Below are 19,813 nucleotides of genomic sequence, written 5' to 3' on the forward strand. Positions count from 1 at the left end.
AAGCAAGTTAGAGCTAAACCCTGCAGGGACACCGGCCCTCCAGGATCGAGATTGGTGTGCCCTGATTTAAACCATAGAAGTGAGTTTTATGGGTTAAATTATGTACAAATAGCTCTTTAAGATACTAATTGGTTTTAGTTTTACTAGCAACAGTTCAATAGAGGTACAAGTTGAATGAACATTGTGATTTGTAGTTAGAAAACATGAAAATGGGTCTTAAAAATAGCCACTAGCTGATATAAGGACATTTAAAATTCCACGAAAGAAATTACTGCACACAATATTTTCAAAATAGCTGAAACAGTAAATATTTAGTTATTAACACAACTCTATAGGCATAGTTCCCTTTACATATTTTAATAAATAACAAGTAGTTAAGTTACCTTTTTATGTTTACTAGTAACATCTAGGTATACGATTCTGAAGGCATGATAACCTTGGATAAAAATACCATGTTTCATGCTATCATAGTATTGTGATCACTGCTCTAAAATAAGCACTTTTTACGTGTCTGGGCAAAACAAAAATAATTTTTTTTTTTCTCCACACAAAATATTATATTTTAGGAAACGTGTCGGTAAATGGTTAAAATAAATCATTGACTTCTGCTCTCTTCATTTATTTATTTTCTTTTCAACTTAGTCCTTTTATTATTCTTGGGTCGCCACAGCGGAATGAACTGCCAACTTATCCTGCATATGTTTTACGCAGCGTATGACCTTCCAGCTGCAACCCCTTTAGTGGGAAACACCCATACATTCTTAATCACACACATACACTACGGACAATTTAGCCTTTGTCCTTGCACTTTCGGGGTAAACCGGAGCACCGGGAGGAAAAAAAACATGCAAACTCGAACTAGCAACCTTCTTGCTGTGAGGTGACATCACTACCTACTGCGCCAACGCGTCCCCCCCTGCTCTCTTCATTAGTTTCAAAAACAAAGATTTGTTACAAAACATCAAAATACATTAAAACCCTTACATTTGCTTTAGAGTATAAAAGAACATTTTGGCGGTTTTAAAATCTTATCTTTTAAAAACTGTGGTATACTTTGAAACCAGTTATCGTCCCATGCCTACGTAAACCAGCACATTATTTTTAGTTAGCCACTGTTGAACCAACGTTGTTAAAAAATGCAAAGGTAAATTGCAGTGGTAAATGAACATATTTTTTATTTATTATATATTTATTTTTGCTTGTTCATCAGGTGCTTGTACAAAGGTTTTAGTTACTAGTAATTATTCCCAGACTTATAGTCAATGGAGTGGTTTTGGTTTGATTATTGAGGTGTTGAAGTGCAGGTGTGCTTGATTGATTGGTTTATTTTTAATGACCATATTTGCAAGTAGACATTGAGAATTTGTAATCTCAAGTGTTGAGTTATGGGTGCAGATGGGTTACCTCCAGCCCATTCACACCACAAACTACATCCCTGCTCACAGTATCTTGTCCATTCAAACATTATTTTTTTTGGTCTGCTTCTGTTGTTTTTTTTTTGTTTTTTTTTGCAAGATTGGTCTTTGGGGAGAAAAAGCAAAAAGTTATTGTGGGTATAAAGAAAGTGAGAAACAACTCGGCAGAAAGAAAACTTTAAAAATACTGAAATATTAGGTTTTCATATTAATTGATCTGCCTAACTGTGTATCTGTTGCTTGTGCTCATGCAATGTTGTTGTCATGGATGGGACAACTGGAAATATTCTGTAGTATTTACTCCAGAAAAAAACAAACAAAAAGCGCTCTGGGGTAAGCTCAAATGTATGGTCGGTGCTTTTTGGGTAAGGGATTCATCAAAACAGCAACAAGAATCAGTCCAAGGCACTCGAATAAAATGAAAAAATTAAAAAGCCTTTATTCACATGGCTAAATCTCTAAAAACCTACGCGTTTCGGCAGAAGCCAGTTTACCCTGATGAAGGCAGACTTCATTTTTTTCACTTTATTCGAGTGCCTTGGACTGATTCTTGTTGCTATTCTGTAGTATTGCCTGGAGTTTATAGGCCAACTAATAAAAAAGTCTTTTAAATCTTTAAAGAAAAATTATTCTGTTCATCAAGGAAGCATTTTACAAAATATATGGTAAATATCAAATAACTGCTTTCTTATTGTACGTAGTTTCAAATGCAATGATTACTCCAGTCGTTATAGCTTTCATTACTATTACCAATAATAATACAACTATTAATAACAATAATTAATACTGAAGCGATTTCTGAAGGATCATGTGACTGAAGACTGGAGGAATGAAGCTGAAAATTCATAATTAAAATCAGAAGAGTAAATGATTGAATTAAATATTAAATTACTGTTGAACCGTTATTTTATAGCACAATAACGGTTTACAGTTTTACAATGTGTACTGTATTTTTAATTATATAAATGCATCTTTGGTGAGTAGTAGAAGCTGATTTTAAAACATTTAAAAATCCTACTGACCCCAAACTTTTGACTGGTAGTGTACATGAATGCATGTGTGATCACCACAAGAAGAACATTCTAATAGAGGTTACAGTCCATCAATTAAATATTAAACACCTAACATATTATAAACACCTTCAATATTAAACCCCTAAAATAACCTAAACAAAGACATTATGTAGTTTACGCATTATGCATAAACAAACCACAGTGTTTTAGTCAGTCTATTCTGGTTCATAACCTCACAGCTGTTTTCCCAATATTAGTCATGCCTTTAATGACAGTGGATCATCTCTGACGGGCAGCGGTCTGGTCAGGGCACTTGCTGAGGACATGGATCGCTGTCTCTACAGAGCGCAAACTGCTCGCATGATGAATACAATCCAGATCTGTGGTCATACAGGAATGCAGGCTTAATCAGAAGAGTAAATAACCTGCTCGGAAATGGCAATTGACTCAACAGAAGTGAAAGCTCGTGGACAAATTATTTTAGCTGCTGCCTTAGTTTAGTGCGCTCTAATGGACACTTCATGCACACTTGATTAAACACAATGAGTGCACTTCTGTTCCCTGCAACAGCAAACTTTGAGTTAAGGATTTTTTTTGTTGTGATTATAAGAGAGTTGTCATCTGGGGCTCTGTTAATTCTGACTTTTTAAGGAGGTTGTTGCATTAACAACACTGTAAAAATGCTTCCTTCATGTTGTCCTAACACAAATCAATTAAGTTAACCTAATCATTTTTACAAATTTAAGTGGATTAAACATAAAACAATTGTTCTCCCAAAAAAACATTAAGAATTGTGTTTTTTCAACTCATTTTAAATAAGTAGTTTAAACAAGCAGTAGGGATTTTTTGCCAATATCAATAACTAATAACTTTTAAGATTTGGAGGCAGATAACCGATATGTATAGGCTGATAAATATAAATATTTTAAAATGTTATATTTTTATACAGTAAACAACTGTAAACTGATCTTATGAACCGAATAGCCTACTCAAAGCCAAAACAGCAATAATTTCAAAATTGCAAGGTTATTATATAAATATATTCATGATTTCACATAAATTAACTTCCCAAAATAAATTATTTATTTTCCTTTGCATAGCAAATTAACATGCAACTTGACTGTTGCATTAGAATAAGTTATAGGTTAAATAACAACATGGGATTTAATTTATAATCAAGTAAAATAAATGTTTTTTTTTTTATAAAATGAAAATGAAAGAACTACAACCAGCTCAAATGTTCCTGAATAAATCATTACAGTAATGGACATAAAGTACAAATATGTAATGCGTCATTTTGAGAGTTGTTTTGGCAGTTCAGAGTAGGCATGGGGTTATAACTGTTTTCAAGGTATATCGCTGTTTCGAAAAGTCAGGGGTTTAAAACCGCCAAAATTGTCTGTAATACTGTTCCTAAGTTATGTGTAAGATTTTTTTATGAACTTTTTTTTTTTTTAGGACAACGGTGTCTTCAGCAGAAAATATATCCAAAGATGCTGTTTTAAATTGTAATGAATCAGTGTTTTTGAAACTAATGAAGACAGCAGAAGTCCATGATTTATGATTTGCTGCTCCAAAATATTATAAATCTTTTAAAAATAAATGATATTGTTTACAAACGGGTAAAACGTTTTTTTATTTTTTATTTTTTACTCAGACATTTCAAAAATATATATATATTTCAGAGCATTAATCCCAATACAGTGATACCATGAAATTATGGTATTTTTATCCAAGGTCATCATACAGTCCAAATCTTATACTGGCCCATGCCTAGTTCAAAGCCACTGCACAAGCGAAAAAATAAACACAGATGGTATTACTTCAATAAATTCATCCCATTTGGCGTTTTAGATTATTTTAAACACATGTAGCTGCTGCCTGTCAATCAGACAATGCTTCCATGTTTGTTCTTTCTGTCAATTGTGGGAAAAAAAAATATTGATAAAAAGTTTATGATAAATTGCTGTGTTTGAGACTTTAACTGCAGGTGCTGTGTGATGTGCGCACACGTGTAGCGTAGTCAGATTTGTCCTCAGAGTCAGATTTTGACACAACCTGAGCATTGAGCACAGCTGATTTTAACCAGTGGTCACCAAACTTGTTCTCGGAGGGCCGGTGTCCTGCAGATTTTAGCTCCAACACACCTGAACAAGCAAATCAAGGTCTTACTGGGTATACTTGAAACATCCAGGCAGGTGTGTTGAGGCAAGATGGAGCTAAACCCTGCAGGTACACCGGCCCTCCAGGACCAGGATTGGTGACCCCTGACTTTAACAAACACAGTGCAGAATATAAAGACAGAATTTGGCAGACGGTTAAGAATCCCTATGCTGGATTCAGTGAATGTGAAGGCTCTGATTGCTGACTATATGTGTGTGTGTGTGTGTGTGTGTGTGTGTGTGTGTGTGTGTGTGTGTGTGTGTGTGTGTGTGTGTGTGTGTGTGTGTGTGTGTGTGTGGTAATAGCCATCACATGCAGTCGTTATAATCATCATAAATATGCTGATCAAACTGAATACAATCTTACATTGACAACACATGGCAAACAATGCATTTATAATAACAAATAATCATATTAGATTACAAACAACCCAAAGAGTTGTTTAGCACATGTGCATTGCTGCTATTATGTTTACACTTGTAATATCTTTCCTGAGGTGATTCAAACCAAAATACACAATGAAACTCAATCAAACATATCTTTAATGATAAGAGACATAGTTACTGAGATATTAACGCAGAGCAGAACCACACAAAGAAAGGGCGGACTTTGAATAAATAAACAATGTGTGGAAAGCTCCGTTATAGTGCACTGGACAAGTCTGAACAAGTTCAATCCACGCATGCATGAGGCAGGCAGTTCTGTACAATTACGTAATCTATCGGCTTAAGGATTTTGGCCTAATTTTGATATTGGACCGATAACGATAGCATTGAAAACAGCATTTATCGGCCGATAACGATATGGCCGTCGATATATCATGCATCCTTACCAAGCAGCACAAATTAATTTTTGAGTGAATGTTGGTTTTATATTTGCTCTTTGTCAGCTAAAAGTCACAGTAACAGCCTACTGCATGTACACTGAAAAAAAGTTGTCTTAACTCAAAATTGTAAGAAAATTGAAAAAATAAAAAAAAACTTAAACTCAAAATCATAAAGCAACTTGCTGCAGAGCTTTTTGAGGTGACTGAAGCTTGCTCTGCAGCAAGTTGCCTTATAATTTTGAGTTTTAAGTTTTTTTTTTTTACATTGTACTTTTTTAACACATTGTGACAACCTCAAGTTAAAAAACCCAGCTCAGGCTCATTGAAATTTCATGTCTCGGCCTATATTTTGTGGAGCGTATAATTCATTGTCTTGGGTATGTTGCATTACATGTTTTGATGACAAATCCGCTAAAATATGCTATACATGGTTAACATATTTGATGATCCATCATATATATTTGGCTGCATGTACACTGCAGATCTTGATGGTCAGTTCCGATTTTGTGACTGTATCCAATGTTTTTGCTGACCTGCTTACATCTTTTAAAAGTGACTCGTATTGTCTGCATTTACACTGCACACGGCAAAGGCGCAATGACCAGGAAAAAGGAGCAGGCGCTGACTGACAGCTGATAAAAAAAAGAACGCTCTTTTTCTCCATTCCTGTTTTTAATGTGTTCAAAGGGTTTGACAAGTTGTTTTTTACTATAGCTTCTGACAGAAAAGTTCTCATTTTGCCATCTTCTTTTAATCTAGCCATTTTTAAATGGACTTCTCCACATAATATCCATGGCATGATTTATGCATATGATGTATGCCACAGTTTGATAATAGTTTATATTGGTTATGTGGCAGAGGTTGAGCTTTTTCTCTCTTTCTCTCTCTCTCTCTCTCTCTCTCTCTCTCGTTAACATGCTTAAGTACCTGTGCTATTTGACAATATACAAGCTTTTTTAGTCCTCTTGTATGACATATAAGGTTTGGGACTCAGCTAAAGTCTGTTCTGAAATGAAAGCGTCAGAGTTTACGTCATTTGCTATGGTTTATAATGATGCGCGTTGACAGGTGAAAATCTAACTGCTAAAACTGTAGACAGGAGGGCACAGATCCCATTCATATTGCATTAATTTCCACAAATGAATAAGGCCTAAATATGATTTAAGTAAATCCATGTGATTTTTTTTTTTCCTGCTTACACGTACATGGACTATATCCGATCTGTGCCACGTGAGAAGAAACAATTCAGTCAGCTTAACCATGCAGTGTAAATGATATTTGAATTGAATGAATCAAATTGAAATGAAATATTTGTGATGTTGTGTAAAAAAACTGCTTAAAAAGAATCATTTTTCATCGATACCATGATACCAGGAACAAAAGTTGTTTGTGTCATTTTGTAACATTATTTTTACATAGATACTGCAGTCAAATGTATGTTGAAATATGTTTAAAAAAAAAAATGTTGGCGGAAGCACTCCAATGAGCCCGTGTTGGAAAAACCTGCCTGTGGTGACATTTTTTGCTAAAGCAAATGTGAAAGTGGCTGCTTTCAGGTTTGTGACATTTTCACCACTCACAGTGAAGTAAAGTTCACTCAAAAAAATGAATTATGGCTTTAGTTGGTCCAAAGAATGTAACTATGTTTAAATTAAACAATTCGCTCATGTTTGTGTATTAAAAATAAAAGTGTTGTATTGGAAAAAATGAGAAAAAGTAAGTTTTCACATTTAAACAGCTCGCTTATGTAACATGAATGCAAGGGAGTTGTGTTGCTTCTGCAGTACTGCATTTTGGTCAATAGGTGGAGTAATATCTGCACATGCGCAGTTTCAAAACAACACAGGAAGTAACAAGATTCAAACCACAACGATCACTCTCAGCTCGGCGCCATATTATGGGAATCAAAAGATGAAGATTACAGTACAAATTGAGAACGTGCACAAAGCTTTCCCCAATGTGGACACACAGGTGAGATTTTTTTTACTTTTTATGTATTTATACTGAGGCTGTGACAACATTTGAATCATAAATGTACTCTCTTGTAATACTATGTTGTGTTTGTGTATAATATTGCTATGAAATTGCCATGTTCCCTGTGTCTTTTCATTATAGACAGATAAATGTATAGTTTGTTTTGCATTCCTGTGAAATTTTATACTTGGTATATATTAACTCCCCCAAAATAAAGTTGCAAACGTTGGTAGTAAGGAATAGTCATGTTAGAATAGTCTAAGCTTTTCACTCATCATAGCACACGTGCTGCTGATAATGTGACAATAAAAGTGTTTTGATTTTTAATTTGATTTGATAGTCTTTATTTTAAATGAGTGTCAAGCGGTTTGTCAAGTTTGAAAGCCAGTTTTGATAACTTACATAATATTAATTAAAATGTGGTGTTGGCACATTGTTATTTATTATCTAATTGTATTCAAGCCTGTTAACTTAAAAAAAAAATCTTGACAAGCATATGTGACACTTAAATAGCATGACATCTAGCATGATGACATATTTAAAGTAAGCTTATTTGTTTGGTCATCTAACACGTTTAAATTTTTAAGTTTAGTAGTAGTTGCTATTTATATTATTATATTTTATTATTTTAAATCTTTGCTCACTCACATCTATTTTCTCCCTCACAGGTTTACAGCTCAACCTCTAAAGTCCCATATCTGGCTGAGGAGACTGTGGATCATCCAGGTACTATGCCTTTAGATGCCTATACACACATTAAAATGATGTACAGTAAAAATTACTAGTAATTTTAACTAATAATTATTTAGTAAATTATTAATTGTCATTTCATGTCATTTAGAACATCACCAGTGGAAAAATGCATCCTCAAAGCCCCTAAGTGAGGGAGTACATGGTAAGCTATTTTATTCATTTTTTTAAACATTTTGTATTTTCCTTTTAAACCAATTCCTCCTTTCACCTTTGATCTGTTGGTAAATGTTTTATATTTTTACCTGACTTTTTTTAGGATGCTGGGCATGATGAAGCGCAAACCTTGATGTGCAACACCACCTTATGAATCTACAGTGGTTACATTAACATTTAGCAGACTTTTTTGTCTAAAGTGACTTACAATTGAGGAGACATTCAGCAAATCAACAGGAAGAGGCGATACACCCAAGATGTGCTAATTATACAAAAGATTTTAAGAATTAAGAATGCTTCTACATGTGGTTTGTCAAGCCCACACACCTGTGTGAAGCAGACTTCATGCACAATGTTTTGTTTTTTAGATATAGGGAGTGGTTGTAAGAAAGTGTCTGGTGCAAATGTGCATAAATGGTGCAAGTGTCAGAGAGATGAATGTGTGTAGCTATTGCATGTTCTGTGATGGTTGGTCTAATTTATGGTGTAGTGCTGATCGTGTTACTTTGCTTTAAAATGTTAATCTTTCTTTGAACAACTGAAGTGTTATCTGCTTTTTCAGTTTAAAGAAGGTACAGTAGTTTACAAAAGAAGACTTAATTTTTCTAAGTATATTTTTGATATATCATTTGAAGGCAGAATATTAGTTTTGAATGTTTTTTGTAATATATGAAAAGTATTATTATGAAAAGTGTATTTTATGATGTTCTTGTAAGCATATTTTTAAAATCATTTATTGTTTTCAATTTATTTCATACTTGTATTACTATTATTTTAATAGTATTAATATTTTAACTTATTGTAATAAGTGAAGATACAGATAAAGACAGTATTTGGATTTTGATAATCATTTTATTGCTGGAAAATGTGTAAAACTGTAAAAATGCTATTGAATAAACTCAATGAAACGGAAACAGTTTTTTTATTTGGTTAAACATAACAATATCAATTTTATTATAATTGAACTTAAATAACTACATTGATTAAAGCTAAATTATAAATGTTACGTTGATTGAACTAAACAACATTACATTACCTTTATGTAACTAACTTAAGTTCACTAAAATTAATATTCTTTCTTAAAGGTAACTTAACTCGGTTACGTGGAACCAGTGGACAAAAAAAAGTTAATTAACGCCAACATATCATTTTTTTGAGTGTTGGTTTGAGCAGTGCTGAAAGTGTGTTAGTTTTACTGTATATAAACCAGATCAAAGTGATTTTTTTTTCATTACAGTTTGATGGCTTTGCATTGTGTGGAATGTTAGGAAATGTCTGATGAGTGGATATAAAGGGTCAAATGTGATTAAAACCTTATGCCCTAATTATGAGGGGATAGTTCACCCAAAAGTGAAAATTCTACCATCATTTACTCACCCTTTCCTTCTTTAGGATTTTCTTTCTTCTGTTGAACACAAGGAGCCTCATGTACAAAATTCAAACTAAAACATTGCGTACGCACAAAGCTGTAAATGTGCATTCGCAGTAAAAAGTTCAGATGCATGAAACAGTGCATACTTGGAATCCCACGCATATTCTCTTTGTACATCCAACTTAACGTGAAACTGAGCACACGTGCATGAGCGCAAAACCTCCCCCTGCCTCCTCCCCCTAATGAATATGGTAATGACTCCACTTTGGCAAAACCAAATGAAAAAGTAATGGCAAAGCAAGCAAAAAGAGAAACTTTGAACAGAATGTGAAATGGAGGTGCTCCTATCAGAGGTAGATCGGAGAAAAACTGTGTTATTTTCAAGTTTGTTGTTGGAATGAGCTAGTTGAGTGATTTCCGCCTGCTTGGTCGGCAGAGATAACAAAGCTAAAGAGAGCGACCTTCAGCAGTGCAGGTGGCGTAGCTCATAAAGCGCATGGCAACATATTTTGACAATGTCATTCATGAACCCGGTTTGAATCCAGTGTCTGGTGAACTCATTCTTTTTTTACCCCCATTACTTATCAGTTTTTGCCTACTGTTCATCACGAGAAGTACAAGTAGGAATTATTAATAAGTGTGTCTTATGTTAAGCACATTTGAGTATCACATGCAAATTCATCTTCAGATGGAGCCTTCATAGCAATGTGCGTGCAGTAAATCGCTCCGATTACATTGGGAAAAGTGGCGATCGCTGCAAGTTGCACTTTAATGTTTGGCTGGTCAACTGCATGGTATGGAAACCTTATATACCTGCTAGACATGCGGATGATCCCGTCCCATACAGCTGCCATTGCATGGCTCAAAGATACTTTGTAGTGTGCAATTTAACACAATTGTCTCTAGGAGTCACCAATGGAAATAAAACAAACACACACTCAAGAAATGCACATAAATCAGACATGAAGTTGGCGTGGACCAATGCACATTCTCACGTTCATTTCATCGTTAGTAAATCCAAACGTGAGCGTGAAACCTGGTGTATGCAAAGTTTTTGTGTGTGCAGCGTTGATACATGAGGCCCCAGATATTTTGAAGAATCTAATCCGGTAACTGTTGACTTCCATAATAGTTGTTATTTCTACTTTGAAGTCAGTGGTTACATGTTTTTTTTTATCTTTCTTCAAATTATATTTCATTGTGTTCAACAGAAGAACAAACTCAAACTTGGTTTGCAACAAATTTTGGGTGAACTACCCTTTATTGAAAGCAAGTGTGCTTCAAAAACAGACAAGAAAGAAATGATGCAGTATTTGCTTGCTTCAACATGTCTTCGTTGTAAATCTTATTGTCCTGTGAGATATGGAACTTATGGAACCTGCCTTATTTAGTACGGTTGAATCACACTACAGTTCGTTTTCCCTCATGGTGCAGTTTATTTGGGCAGGTGTGAATGTAGCAATCACACTCAAGTGCGCACCAAAAGCAGAAAACCTTGAAGAGGCAGTCTCTGTACATATTATTTGTTGCTTTATCAACAATTTTAAACAGAGAGAGAGAAGGAAAAACACTACCCTAATGGATTGTTTTTAATATTTCCGGAAGATGACCATGTCGAAGTTTAGCTAAAGTAATTCATGCCTGATTGCGATGGGCCTTTGCCATTTGCAATGCACTAAATGTTGTTTTCCAGTCGCAGCCATGCTTCATTCTCCAAATGTATAGTTTGTCTAAAGTTATGCATACAAACTATACAGTATACTATGAGCAGGGATACAATCGTCCCTCCATAGTAAAAAAGCAACATACTGTGTCTGCCGGTTTGTTTACTTGTGGGAGATCCATCGGCATTTTCCCACACGTTAATTCTGACCAATCAAAAAGCAGTTTAGGAAATACGGTCAATAACATCTGGCCAATGAGTGATGTGGATTTTGTCACATGACTGTGTTTTTCAATAATATCTGGATGCAGCCTTTATGATGAAAGCTAAGATTGCATTACTCAGCAATGCAATGTCAGACACAATGCACTCAATGGAGTGAGTGATGTCACTGTGACGGGTAGGGTTAGGGGTGGGGTTAGGTGAGCCCATTAAAAAAACATTAGATGCAGCTTAGATTGCACTGCACCAGGTCTGCATTCAGACCCCTCTCACTTTTTTGGTTCTTTTCATCTGGTTTGGACCCAAGCAATCAGTGTAGTGTGAAAAAGACCCAAAAACGGCAGAATAATGCTACAGTGTATCATTTGTTGCCCTTCGTCCAGACCAAATGAACTGAACCACAGATGTGAAAGCTGCCTTAGGGTGCTTTCACACCTACACTTTTGTTTCGGAACGTATCTCGTTTGCCCAGTTAGCGCGGTTCGATTGGCATATGTGAACAGGGCAATCGCGCTCTGTTCCGCGCCGAAGTAATCGCTCCGAGATCGCTTAAATGAGGTGGTCTCGGCTCGATTGAAACGAACCCTGGAGCGGTTCAATTGCAGTGAGAAAGCGATCCGATCCGAGCGCGGTTATATCACAGTGTTTTATGGATATGTAATAGGCTTACGGCTATATGAAGAGAGAATTATGAGTAGGGCGGGAAGTTTCGCGAGGTCCGGATGCCCGCAAACGAGTGATGATCTCCCGGTAATCTCGCGTCTCTTTCCCAGTCCTCAAATAGGCATCGTCGCGCACCCTTCTCACCCCTCCCCACCGTGTCTCTCCTCAGACACGTCATGCGCGCGCACCCTGTCAATCACCACCAAACCACCACCTCTCCTGACAGCTGAGCGGGACGCTGCAAAATAAACCCTGACACTCTGACCAATGTAAGGAAAGTTTACTCGCATGTGACTTGTTTTAGCTCTTTTGGTCCGATTAGAAACTTTGCAGTGTGAAAGCGAACCGCTCCATGAGCAAAGAGCAACAATGTAACAATTTTAATCTCTTTTTCAGAACAACTGAATCGATTCACAGGTGTGAAAGCTGCCTTAGTGCCCCTCATTGCGAGGGCTATGCTGTACTGTGCCAGCTGCTAAACTAGTTTGCTATATCAATAAACCATAAATTTGCTCCCTAGTATGTAGTGTAATTTAAAATATACCGTAAAACACAGGGCCCCACACTATTTCATGTTCTCCCAACACAAATCGATTAAGATAACATAACAAATTTACATGGATTGAACAGAAAAAGGTTTCCTTAAAAAACAATTGGCAGAATTTTGTGGTTTAAGCTCATTTTAAGTAAGTAGTTTTAACAAGCAGCAAAAATTGTCTCTTTTTGTGTTTATATTTGTGAACGAATAAAGCTCAGTGGTGAGATCACAATATATTAAAGGAACAATGTAAAAATAAATCTGTTTATTTCAATCACAGGACCCATAATCAGAATTTGTGGGCAAAGAAATGAAGTTTGCTAGTGTTTACAGCCACTAATGTTTGAGACGGAAACTGCACTGACCTTGACTGAATAGTTACTCTTAGCATCCAAACGAGTCTCTCTACACACACACACAGTCACATACACGCACAGCCACAAACAAAAACATAGACTTTTAATCAAACGGTCCCACTTTATATTAAGTGGCCTTAACTAATATGTACTTACACAGGATTTAATAGTTTGTTACAATGTACTTATTGTGTAAATACATGTATTTACTGTGTACTTATGCTTGATTAAATACATGCATGTAATTACATCTGTAATTAACTTTTGTAATTACATTTGTAAATACACTGTTGATCATGCCTTACACCTCAACCCACCCTTAAACCTACCCATGCCACAAAACCTGTCCATAACCCAACCTCTATCCCAACTCAAAAGCACCACAAGTGTTCTCAAATACATTATAAACACAGTAAGTACATTGTAATTATTTTTGATGTAAGTACATAGTAGTTAAGGACACTTAATATAAAGTGGGACCAATCAAACAAATAATTAGCCCAAGGCCCTCAAAAAAAAAAAAAAATAAATAAATAAATACATAAATAACCAAAGTTAAAAAGCCTTTATTCACATGGCTAGTATAAACAGAACATATCTGCAGCTCTCGTGTAGCCGCTAACTCACTGTCATCAGGGTGGCAACCTGTAAATGTGCCTGGAGTTTACTGAACAATCATTGTCACATGACACTATTAGATAACCAAAGGGTACAGAAAATATGACTTGAACAATACTATCAGTATGACTATTTCTTGAGAATGCAGTCAGAAGCAGAAATAAATACAATACAGCATAATTAGTAAAGTCAAACAGAAAATGCAGAAAGAAAAAAACAATCACAATTTAAAAAATATGAAAGTCATAATGAAAAAGCATAAATAATAAAGAAAACCAATAATAGCTGAAAAGGATACAAATCTAGCTCTCCATTACACATGATCTCTTTATTAGGGACAAGAGAAATGAGATGGCAGCGTCTCTGTTAGATTGTTATTTATTAAATATTAGTAAGTGTGTAAAGTTTTATGGAATAAAACTAAATAACTATTATAATAAACTTAATATTTATAACTGGATATTTCTTCAGCCAATATTTTACCCATTGACATTTTACCCATATGTCAGCACGTAGCATGTGCGTTGATGTGCCTACGTGCTAACTGTTCTTCAATGTATGTGCACAACCATCCGTGCATGAAACAAAAAACCATCTAGCCTGCACAGCAGTACAGTAGCCACTGAGTGACAAATTAATTTCATAGCTTAATACATATTTACAGAGGCAGACTTAAACAGTTGTGTGTACTTTGCCGAGTCTCCACTATATCAATAAGGGCGCAGTCATCATGAGGTTCTACACATGAGGAATATTTGAACTTCATGGAATTCTGTATGCTTCTTCTATTGAGACGCAAACAAACCTGACAGCTGTGAACGTTACTTTAAAGGATAATGATGCTAATTATATGGCGTTATATGACTGTAACTTGGTTTACTTTTTTTTTTCTAAGCGGTGTGTATATATTAACTATTAGAGCTATTGAAATCTGTTTGTTCATTTAAATGTGCTAATAATGACACAGGTAAAAAATTGAAGGTCACATGAAAACTTTAAGGTCATTAGAATTATGCAATGTTAGTCACGGAAAAACAAAACACCATATGGTAACACTAATGATGCTACAACATGAAAGCCACCTTAATAAAATTATGATAACAAACATAACCTTAAGACAGAAAAACACACACAGAAGCTTCACATTTGCATTACATGTTTAAATCATGTGATAATGCAAATGTTATTTCATTTTTATTTCTATTTTCTTTACATTTTAATATGAAACTCTATGTTATTAAATAAAAAATAAAAAATTATGTGGGTTTTATTTATATGTATGCTTTAGTGCCCCGCTCCAGTGCCGATATACAGCCATATCGCACTGCTACAAGTGTGATATTGTGTTTATACAACAGTTCGAAGGCATAATTGTGTACATAAAAAGAAAAACAAACATGGAGAGTCTAAAAACCCTATTAAACTACTTTATTCACCATTCATTCACATCTGCAGCTGATGTCAGAACTGCAGAAACTGTTGCTAATTCACCAGCGTCACTTTATAGCTAGTATTCAAATGATTCTCAAGCGTAATGTCTAAAGTGATGACAAAACAGCTGATTTTGCTCACATTTTAAGATTATGAGGCTGAACGACATGAAATTTCATCAGTCTAGAGCAAGGCTATTCAATTAGTTTGTTATGGGGACCAGTTTATGAAAAGCATCCCAAATGAAGGGCTTGAGAAATATGACTTGCAATATACTTTAAGTGATGACACAACAGCAATATAAGAGCCTATTAGCTGTATTTCTGCTCCTTAAGACACCCATGAATATTAATAAAAATTATAAAAAAATTATTTCTATAATATTAATTAAAAAAAACAAAGAATATTCCATTTCTCTTTTTGGCCTTACAAATAAATGAAAGTTTTTGATTTAAACATGAGTGATAATTTTACAATGGAAATAAAGGACAGAACAATGAATAAATAAATAAAAATGAGAATAAATAAAAAATAGTTGCAAATATTGTTCATACATACAGAACCTTTTTAATAATTTGTAATATTTTGTCTAACATATCTTTTGTTGACATTACACTGAAAGCCACGCACAACTCTTACCACTACAGCGTGAGGTCATTTCTACTGTGTGCGCCTGCTAAGCGCGAGTTTGTTGGTCCGCTAGCAAACTGCGTTCACCAGTCCCATTATGCGCATGTCTCCATTAGAAATAATTAACTTGTGTGCGAAAAACACACAATATGTGAACGGCCTGCTGCTATAGTAAATTCAGTGTGTTTATATTAGCTTCAGTATTCACCTTATTCTCAGCTGTCGAGCGGGCGCTGCCATTTGAATCTTTTTGTCTCCCGACTTCCGGTCACATTCACTTCCATTTATTTTTTGACTTTAACAACTGCTCATTACGCTGCTTGATGTTGCAATTTAATATTTTCTTATTATATTATGCTACTTGGTCTGTGTAGTCATGCAAACATTTGTTTGTTGAGCAAGTAGTTTGGCCATTTTCTGCCGTTTATTATTCCTAGTCATTTCTCCCATAGGCGACTGAATCGGAAGTTCTAAGACAATCCCGAAAACAGGCGCACTTCCGCATTTTAGAATAAGGTCAATAAGCTCTGAACTTTAAATAAGCACACAGTTGCAGTGGCATAACTTTCTTTAGTTGCAGCAGTTTTGTTCTGTGCAACGCGGCATTTAAAAAATAAATAAATACAAATATATATAAATATAAATATATTAGTTTAAATTCTAAAAAATGTGATAAGGCTTTTGCATGTGTGGGTAAACGTGTGGTGATTCTTCAGTTGGCGTGCTAATGTGTGTGTGTGTATGTGTGTGTGTGTGTGTGTGTGTGTGTGTGTGTGTGTGTGCGCTGGGAGTTTGTCTTTGTGCTCTTAGTGAGTCAAACTGTCCTGCTAGAGTTGACCCAGCAACCCACTTCCCATCCAGACTGTGGTCATCTGATACTTTGCAGGACATCACTGCATATGTGTAAGCAAAACAAGTGAGAAATTTATTATATAGGGAAAGATACACCGAACTAAGTCATCTCAATTCCTGATAATGATATGTATGTCACCGTATAGTACCATTTCTCTAAATGTAATCAATTAATACATTTAAAAACATTAACCGCATGTAAAGGACCATTTTATTTTTATAATTTAAAGTACTTGAAAATCTACCTATATAAATGTGATCACATTTCTCACTTCATTTAGAGCTTCAGGGCAAATGTTTGATTAAAATTTTTTACAAATGTATAAACATAAACCTATTTTCAAATGCTATCGAAGTATTGATCACATGCAGACTATAAAATACAGCTAAATAAAATGTAAATTGTAAACACTCTACTTTCAAGATTGCTACTTGCTCACAATGCTGTTATTAATGTTTCTGTCTCCATCCCCATAGTAGTGTGTAATTTTGTGCTCATACTGTATATATGATTAAAAATAGTTCCATAAACAATGTATATGTATTGTATGTAATTATAGACTTTTAATTTGGTCTATATGACATATATTGCACAGGCCTACAGAGAAGACAGGGGATTAGATTGTGTGAGTGGCATGTGTTAGGCTACTTGTCCAGTCAAGGGCTCCCAATTGTAAGCAGAGTAATGAAGGAATTTCCTGCAGCACAGATGACTATCATAACAAATGTGCTCTGAGTGAAAGGTTGATTGTTTTTGTGTGTCTTTGAGATCATTTGACTATACAGAGGCTTAGATGTATTTGTTTATCAGCCTGTGTGTCTGTCCCATATTACCAAAGTCTTACATGAACAAGTCAGGCCTTAATATTAAAGTTAAACTGTGCTTTTTAGTCTGATCATTTGAACATGTTGTTAAAGGCATAGTTGGCCCAAAAAAAAAAGACAGTTCTGTCGTTATTTAATCATCCTTCACTTGTTTAAACCAGTTTTGAGTTTTTTGTTTGTTTGTTTGTTTTCAAAATAAAGCTCAAATTATTCTAGCGGTTCATTTCGTTGTGGTGACCTCTGAAATGGACTAAACTGAAGGAAAATGAATGAATTAAACAAGCAAATGACAATCCACCCAGTTATTAGTGACTTCACTGTAAAAAAAAAAAAAATCTTGCTGTTTTAAATTTTTGAGTTGAATCAAATGAACTTTTCTATTAATCTCAACTTAAATCAATCAAACTGACTAAAAATATTAAGTTGAACTTTTCATAGCTTTAAAAAAACGTTATTAAAGGCGGATTAACTTATTAAAATAAGTTAAAGCAACATGTAAACATTTGCAGTCAGGTCTTTTTGAAAAAAAGCATGCACATCACTTTAACTGCGTGCTCAGCCAAACAGCAAAAAGTGCAAAATATTTTCAAAAAGGTGGCAACACCAAAGCTCCAAAAAGGCCAATTTATTCAATGTAAAAGGCTGATACAAGGCGTGTAATGTTTCGAGCACATGGCTCTTCATCACACAGTGTTCATCACAGTAAGTTGCTTCTTTTTGTACGCTTCTGGATCACATGATCTCACACATTCTCACAACAAGAAAAACTGAAAAAAATACACATTTATGAAATATATATATATATATTTAATATTTTGTTGTATTATTTTTGTATTTGTGTTATATTGTGTTATTATGCTTTTTTATTTTGCGATGCAATATTAGGGTTTGTTTCTGTATTTTCCTTTTTAAATGCAAAGCTACTTGCTGCTGTTTTTTTTTGTTGACTCTTCTTAAATCAAGTAAGATTCAAGATAAAGTCAAATGAAATCAAGTTAAAGTCAAGTCCACTAAAAAAGCTGTGCAGCAAGTTGATTTACAATATATGTTTTGTCAACTTTACATTTTACAATTTACAATACACTTTACATGTATTGTTTAAGAAAACAATATTCAGTTTATAAAGTGGCATTCATTCATTCATTTTCTTTTCGGCTTAAAGTCCCTTTATTAATTCGGGGTCGCCACAGTGGAATGAACCACCACCTTATCCAGCACGTTTTTACGCAGCGGATGCCCTTCCAGCCGCAACCCATCTCTGGGAAACATCCACACACACACATTCACACATATACTCTACAGACAATTCTCCTGTACCGCATGTCTTTGGACTGTGGGGGAAACCGGAGCACCCAGAAGGAAACCCACACGAATGCAGGGAGAACATGCAAACTCCACACAGAAATGCCAACTGACCCAGCCAGGACTCGAACCAGTGACCTTCTTGCTGAGGCGACAGTACTAACCACTGAGCCACCCTTAACTTGTTTATTAACATTATATTATGCTGTTATTGCCATATGGCGACTTCATTTTTAGAAAGGGCCAAAAAGCCATTTGAATCCACTTTTTGCTTTACCCACCGCAAAGTAGGAGTCTCTTGCTAATAACAGCAATCATCAATTTCCCTCAGGACAGCTGATAAGAGGCAAAAACGTTTTTTTTTTTTTTGACTGTTTTGCGACTGTCTTAAAATGACTGCAAGAATATTGGTAGCATAACAGCTTCATCTCCCTTGACAATAATGAAAATGGCAAATAATAAAATCAAAATTATTTTTTTTATGTTAGACAGAAAAAAAAATGCAATTAATTTGTCACTTATGTATTCATATAGTTATTCTCTTTCAGAAAAATCACGATTGCCCCCTTTAAGTCATAATCAAATAGATAACATCGGTAGATTGATTCTCTATTAGACAGTAGTGTGATAGTCCAAAGATATTCACCCGTGTACTGTACCTCTTTAAAAAAGCTAATTTGGGGTACTAGATATTTATTTGGGGTGGCTATAACAGATATGATCTTTATTCAGTCAACATTTTAATACAGCTCTTTCACATTGACCACTTTCACTGTAATGAAAGCCTGGGTTCAACTTGAAGGAATTAAGTTCACTTATTAGTATTTACAAATTGAAGTGGACATAAAACAAAAAATTTGTCTCTCCAAAAAGAAATTATTTTTAACAAGTAGTTAATTTAAGCAAACAGCAAACATCATGTTTGAGTGCTTAACATTTACCATTTTTCATACAAGTCTATGAATCCCTCAGTAGAAAGGGATCAGAAATTGTCTGAAGCAGATAAGTTGGCAGATAAAATCCCCTCAGTGATATTCATGTGGA

At 34.9% G+C, this 19,813-nt stretch overlaps 2 protein-coding genes across 2 annotated transcripts in view; both read left to right on the forward strand.

Annotated features, from left to right (window-relative positions):
• Positions 1-19,813, forward strand: part of LOC147843244 (uncharacterized) — a 1,033,179-nt gene that overhangs the window by 51,441 nt on the left and 961,925 nt on the right. The window lies entirely within an intron of this gene.
• Positions 1-19,813, forward strand: part of stim2b (stromal interaction molecule 2b) — a 119,971-nt gene that overhangs the window by 1,766 nt on the left and 98,392 nt on the right.

The sequence above is a fragment of the Danio rerio genome, chromosome 7 (genome assembly GCF_052040795.2).
Source record: "Danio rerio strain M-AB ecotype USA chromosome 7, GRCz13ab, whole genome shotgun sequence".
NCBI lineage: Eukaryota > Metazoa > Chordata > Actinopteri > Cypriniformes > Danionidae > Danio > Danio rerio.